This window comes from Girardinichthys multiradiatus, chromosome 10 (assembly GCF_021462225.1).
Source record: "Girardinichthys multiradiatus isolate DD_20200921_A chromosome 10, DD_fGirMul_XY1, whole genome shotgun sequence".
Classification (NCBI taxonomy): domain Eukaryota; kingdom Metazoa; phylum Chordata; class Actinopteri; order Cyprinodontiformes; family Goodeidae; genus Girardinichthys; species Girardinichthys multiradiatus.
In genome coordinates, this window is record NC_061803.1 from 4631266 (window position 1) to 4637606 (window position 6341).

Sequence of the window (6341 nt, forward strand, 5' to 3'; positions counted from 1 at the left end):
AGTTAGAACAGATTATTTCTCATCATTAATAGAAGAGAACAAGAATAATCCTAGGTTTCTCTTTAGTACAGTTGCTAAACTTACACAGAGTCATAGCTCTGTTGAGCCATCCATTCCCTTAGCTCTCAGCAGTCATGACTTTATGGGATTCTTTTTAAATAAAATTGATTCTATTAAAAATAAATTCATTGACATACACCCAAAGATGATTACTTCATCCTCAGCAAGTAAGACAACATTGGAAATAACTGTAGAACCTGATCTGTGTTTGGACCGTTTTGGTCCTGTGGAGCTTCCTGAGTTATCAGAAATATTAGCTTCATCTAAACCTTCAACTTGTATGTTAGACCCAATCCCAACCAAATTATTTAAGGAAGTGTTCACTCTGATTACCAGTCCCATTTTAGATATGATGAATCTATCCTTAGTAAATAGATATGTACCACAGGCTTTTAAGGTAGCTGTAATTAAACCTTTACTTAAGAAACCTTCCCTTAATCAAGTAAGTAAGTAACATTTTATTTATATAGCACCTCTCAAGACACAGATCACAAAGTTCTTCACAACACTAAAACAAATTACAATTGGAATAATATATTTATATATGTAAAATAAAAGAAGATAAGATAAAATCAAAAATAAAATAACCAAACGCAAGCCTAAAAAGATGAGTTTTTAGCTATTTTTTAAAAGACACCACCGAATCCGCAGTCCTTATACACAAGGGGATAGAGTTCCAGAGTCGGGGAGCTGCTGTTGCAAAAGCTATCACCCTTAGTTTTCGGCCTTGTGTGATGTACATCCAGTAGGACTGATGATTTAATAAATTACAGACATATATTTAATCTTCTGTTCTTATCTAAAATTCTTGAGAAAATAGTTGCTAATCAAATGTGTGAGCATTTTCACAGCAATGACCTGTTTGAAGAGTTTCAGTCAGGTTTCAGAGCTCATCATAGCACTGAAACAGATCTGCTGAAAGTCACTAATGATATTCTTATGGCCTCAGATAATGGACTTGTGTCTGTTCTAGTTCTGTTAGATCTCAGTGCTGCATTTGATACAATCGATCACAATGTTCTCTTAGAAAGGCTGGAATATGCTGTAGGGATCAGGGGAACAGCGCTAGGCTGGTTTAAATCTTATTTGTCTGACAGATTCCAGTTTGTTCATGTAAATGATAAATCATCTTTAAATTCCAGGGTTAATTGTGGAGTACCACAGGGTTCAGTACTTGGCCCAATTCTCTTTACTATATATATGCTTCCAATAGGTAAAATTATCAGGCAGCATGGAAAAAATTTTAAATGTTACACTGATGATACTCAGCTTTACTTATCTATAAATCCTGATGAGCCAAACCAGTTAGATAGACTACAAGCTTGTCTTGAAGACATAAAAACTTGGATGACTTTAAATTTTCTGAACATTACAAAAATTAGAAATATCCTATCCAGGAGTGACGCTGAAAAACTAGCCAATGCATTTGTTACTTCAAGGCTGGACTATTGTAATTCTTTACTATCAGGATGTCCACAAAATGCAGTTAAAAGCCTTCAGCTGATTCAAAATGCTGCAGCAAGAGTTCTGATGAAAATTTAAAAAAGAGATTATATTTCTCCTATTTTAGCTTCCCTTCATTGGCTCCCTGTTAAATCCAGAATTCAATTTAAAATTCTCCTCTTCACATCAGAAAGGTCAGGGTTCATGTGTCTTGATTTTAAACAGAGAGGGAAAATGGGACTTGGTTGAGCAGCCCTTGGATGTTGCTGATAAAAGCATAACTCAATCCTGTCGCCCATCTCCCTTCCTGTGGCATGTAGGAGGGAAAGGCACTTAGAGCAGACACGAGTGATAAACAATACAACAGTTTTCAAACCCTAACAGTCCCTCCTTTTTTATCACGAATAAAGTCATGATTTGATACATGTAAAAGAAAACACTGTGAGCGAAAAACCCACGGACGGTAAACAGATTATATTGTGGGAAAAATACTCACACGCCCCTCCGCCCAAGGCGACTATCAACCATGGTATAGTACAATAATAATATAATAAATCAAAGAACACAAAATATATTAAAAGTAAAAGAATTAAAACAAGCCTTGTTCTTGTATGAAAATAAGTATTAGATTAATGGAAATCTAATGTAATTCTGATGCATACACTCTACAAATTTAATTTAATAAATAATTCCTGTCAAGTATGAAATCATAACTCTGATTCTTTATCAAAAATATATTCCTTACTTTTGACATATCTTGAACTGTCAGCTAGCTTAATGGTACCAGGGAAAACTTTCAATCTAATAAATCACCAATGATTCTGTATGCAAAACTAATTCTTCAAACTAGTTTAAACTATTTCATTAACCTTTTAATAGTAAAACACATAAATCTAAAAGTCATCCTACATCCTTAATTATTATACAAAAAACATGTTTTTAAGGCAACAATCACTACAAGCATTATGATTCTATTGTCTCTTAAACAGTGTTAAAACTCAGGAAGGGAGGTGCTGAGCGTTACCATGACAACAAAGGCATGAACCAACCTGGTAGGTGGGCGAAGTCAGGCAGAACTAACCTATGATTGGCAGCCTATGAGCGGATCCACAGTTTCTTCATTCCAACCCATCTTAGTGAACCTTAAACTACAAAACTGTTAACATGCACCTACCTCAGAAACAAGCTGCTTCTTAACTCTCCTGAAAACTCAAAGTTTTAATCAATCTAGGATTTAGAAACATTATTCTAAACATGGATTATTGTTTCATGCAACATATAAACAAACATTCATTCCAACAAAACATCAAAGACAAACAAATGGCCAAATTTGAAGCTTCAAGAATTCAAAGAAATTTTTAACAATCTCTTGTCAGAATATGTTTTCTCAGCCAAATCTTTTAATGCTATAATTGATCAATTTTGTTATGACAATCTTCGGGATCCTTTTTAAGATGACTGTGCACATAGTCCAAAGAGATCACAAACTATTTAAATTTTGAGAGTTGGGGAGAAAATTATTACTAGAACCCCTCTTTAGTAATCCAAATGCTGATAAATGTTCCAATATTTTCTGATTTAATAATCTGAAATTACCTTGTGTACCTTTCTACTCCTATGTATTCTTTTAATCTTTAAACCCTAAGAAATCAAACAAGGAGACTGGAGTTTGAGCCGACCATCCTCTTTAGTGTTGAGAGCCTTTATTTCTTTTCTTTTCCTAAAATGAAGGATTTTACTTATCTTTATTCCGTTATAAAAATCCTAACCTTAGTTCCAAAACAAAACTCTTCAACCCCAATCTGTGTTCCCCAGAGTTGAAATTTTGAATATTATTGCATTTCAAAGCCTCTAAATGACTGGAACGCATCATTGGCTTAGATCTATTTTAATAGGTAATCGGTCTACCTTTAATTATTATAATTTTATGGACCCAAAATCTATGTCTTACGGGCTTCAGGAGTCCAGGAACCACAGGATGAATACTACTGCATTGAACAATGATGTTAACTTTCTTGAAGGATTGGCTAAATATCCCCAGATCTGTTAGTGTATTATTTCTGCTTGGACAATAATCAGATTTAAAAATCACTAGTCCACAGCTCCTAATTTACCTCAGATCATATTTGCTCCTAACCCAGTTCATAAGAAGCTTCAGACAAACATTATGCTAAAAAGCCAAGAACAAAACAAAAACACAGATCTGTTTTAAAATAAAGAAAAAGTATTTTAGGGAACATGAGATTAGTTTAATTTTGTGTGGTACCACTGTCCAATCGGAATCTTTCTTACCTTCAAAAATAACCCAATTTGTTTTTTTCATTCTCATTTTAAAGGTTTGTTTTACCAAGGAAAATGTGTTTAACAAAACCAATTACTCTCAAAAGTTTTAAAAGTTTTTAGCTGCTGATATCTTAGAAAACAACAAGTGTTTCAATATTTCTGTGCAGCACAGAACTGATCAGGTTTCTCTTTCCTTCCCCAAAGGGAGAAAAAAGAAACTGCAGAACCAAATCTTTCATAGTTTTTGTCAGGACTTGATATAAGGTACAGTGTAAATCAACACGCTGCATGAATCAGAAGAAGGAAGAAAAAACCTAATATAACCTCATCCCAGCAGCTGCTGTGAAAAACAATGAATTTGTACTTTCCATAAGCGTCAGTTAGCACTTGCGGATAAAAACTGCACCCCGCTGTAAGTACTGTGTCAGAGACTGTATGAAGACCATCTGCAGTAGAACTAAGCCTGTTTTAATGAGGTCTCTACCCATTAGATTTATGGGATACAAACTCTGACAACAGAAAATAATACCTGAAAGAGACCCATCAGGTTTTACGCATGCATTGGGTTTTAAAAATGCTCCTTCATGAGATCTGTCCTGAGAATAACATAGAAACACATGGTTACTGCTGAGTTTTGGAGATGTTGTAACTTCCTCTGCTTTTAATAACTTTTAATAACTAGAATAATTGACCCTGAATATTCCACGACAAAAGAGAACTTGTTTCTCTAAAAGAATTAACTGGAAAGTATCAAATGAGTTAAGTTATCACCCTTTTGAAGATACTTTTCTAACCCTAAAATAATATTTTAACCCGCTATATCTGTCCACGTCAAGCAAGCATCACATGAGCAGCGGTTAATAAGCGTTCTTCGTTGCAGAAAATAGGAAAAGATTTATGCAAATGTGTGTGTGTTTGTACGTTACCCCCATCAGTTTCTAAATCGCTCCAGATTCAGACTGTCATGGCACAGAGTTCTCTGTTAGTCCAAAAAACAACCCAGGCCCTTTCCACGTCTGTTGGTGAGACATTCAATCATTCCTTCTTTGTCCACTTTAACTTCTCCAGGAGGGAGAAAGAACTTTGCTCTGGCCTGTTTCTCTTCTGCCCGCATAAGATGTGCTTTCAATATAAATCCAGTGTATTGCTCTTCTGGCTCTGGCAAACAGCATGGATCGTTGTCCATCTCAGAGGGTTTGCGGCCAGACTTCTTCTGAGTTTCGTTCTGGTGGAAACTCACACTGTGATTTGCAGCAAGCAGGCAGACAGGCTCTCTCTCTTTCAGGCCGTGATGAAGAAGCGTCTCTGGTGGAGTAGCCATGGGAAGGGCAGGTTTCTAAATCTAGACTCAAAAACGCAGATGTTGAACTCAAATCCCATGTATGTGTGTATTTGTGTGTGAGAGAGGCAGATGAAAAGTTTAGTATAAGTTCAGATTTTGCACACAGAAATATTATCAGTCAGTCAATCAGTTGTCCACCATAACATGCACTATACTCCTTTCTTTTCCGACTGATCGCAATATTTAAGACAAACCTTAATTGAGGCACTCTGTGCCTTTTAATCTTTTTCTTATGTTTTTTATTTTTCTCATCTCCATCCATCAACTGTTTTACTTGAAACTATTTAAACTATTTAACTTATTTACACTCAAACTTCCACTCTGTGAAAAACCAAACTTATCTTCCCAAATTAAAGCACATTTAACACAATCATCCCCACCTTTTCCTTTAATTTTTTAGGAGATGATGGTTAATGTGTAATAAAAAAACAAAATAATAATAATATACATTATATCATACAGAGCAACTTCTCACCCAGATATATTTGTAGACAAACAGTTCGGATCCAATCGGCCAGAAGCCGCAGGTGGGCACCAGGACTCCCATCCGTAAAATGGAGGTGGACTGAAGACAACGTCTCCAGGCTGGCCAGGCGTCCGTGTCCCCTCCGGCTGTTTCCTCTGGCACGAGGAAGACACGAACGCTGAGAATGACATGAGCTTGAATGAACATTTTAGGATTACAATTGGAGATGTCTTTCCCTCTTGGGATCTGACTGGTGGTGGAGTGGAGGTCTGAGGAGAATCGGGAGGAGCTGGAAGCCAGATGGTGGAGATGGGGAGGAGGAGGGTCGAAGCTCAGCTTGAAGAGCGAGGAAGTCCGTGAGTGAAGGTCTTTAAAGCGGAGCCTTGGGCGGTGATTGGCTGAAGAGGAAATGCGGACCCGATGCTGATTGGTTGGAGCGGGGACGCATGGTGGAGTCATTGGACGAAGAAGAGGAGGAAGTGAGTCTTCCAGATTGAATGTTCATCAAAACTCCACATCACAAATAAATATAAAACATGTCCTGTGATGGACTGGTGACCTGTCCAGGTGTCCCCCGCCTCTCTCCCAATGACTGCTGGTGATGGCAGCAGCCCCCCTGCAATGCTACAAGGATACGCTGGTACAGACAATGGATGGATGGAGGACAATAAATCCCTGTTCTGATCATTACTTTTTAATAAAACATCTAGTTCATTTAACTAGCTCTGTCCAAGAAACACAGTTCAG